Below are 1,234 nucleotides of genomic sequence, written 5' to 3' on the forward strand. Positions count from 1 at the left end.
TCTCTTCAGCAGCCGAGCCTCTAAAGCATCTCCAAATAAGAAGGAGATGGCTTGTATGATGGAGGGTAATCAATAGCTCTCCAGCTCCTTTTTTATTAGTTTTCCTGGGCCCTTAATGGAAGCTGTAATTATCATCGGCTCAGAGGCTGATAAGATTTGAACTGGCTTTCAGAAAAACACATGCACTGGTTCCTACCATGAAAAACATCCTGTGTTGTTCAGACCAACATGATTGGCAAATGTGATCAGATAATGAGAAACTGAGAAAAGCAGCTGATGATATATTTGGATTGGGTAGATTGGCTGTGGGCTTATGGCACCTCTAGCATTGTACTATAATTATCTTGTTATAATATGCTATCTTAACCAAACAAAAGCAATGCAGGGATCATCTGGATGTGATCTGTCACCTATGACAATTAAACACTAATCTTGTTTGTGTTGTCCTCTGGTAGAATACAATCAAGTGATTATTTGAAATGTTATTTTTCTTAACTGAAATCACTTTTAAAGCCCATTTTCATATATACATACGACAACAATGTGTGTATAATTACCTTGTATTACTCAATTTTAGCATGAAAAATGTTGTTGATATATCATTACAGTATTGACAAATACCTACTGTATGGTTTTACAGTCTCCAATAACTTGATGTGCCAGAGCTGTGTAGTATAATGTCTGTACTGCTACATCAAAGACATTATCAACCCATGCAAACTTTTAACCACATCATATCGAATCTCAAACATATCGGATCTCAAACTTGACAGAGCCTTCAAGTCTCCGACATGAGAATTTTTGAATGCTTCATATTGCACATTGCAATAGCTGTATGCATCCATTGATTGCAATATGTGACATTGTTGATCGGGTAGAATCATGAGCCATTTAGTCAGTTTTTGATTAACTGGGTATCATCTTAGAACTAATTGGCGTTGAATATTGACGCCAAGGGGCATAAATATAAATTCTTCCATCGTGTTGCTTTAAAAATGATAGCATAGGTAGTCGACACTAGGCTTGGGAATCGGTTCCAGGTATCGGTTAGGAACCGGTTCCAAACATTCCGATCCATCGGAATCGTAGACATCCACACGTTAACGATTACACTAACGATTCCAATACAAAGCTTTGTTTTAGAAATGTTTACTTTTTTAGAAATTTTAAAGCATTTAACTTCTTTATTGATATTGCACATTTGGTATTCATTCTCTAAAACCACTTTAAATTA

This window comes from Alosa sapidissima, chromosome 5 (genome assembly GCF_018492685.1).
Source record: "Alosa sapidissima isolate fAloSap1 chromosome 5, fAloSap1.pri, whole genome shotgun sequence".
Classification (NCBI taxonomy): Eukaryota; Metazoa; Chordata; class Actinopteri; order Clupeiformes; family Clupeidae; genus Alosa; species Alosa sapidissima.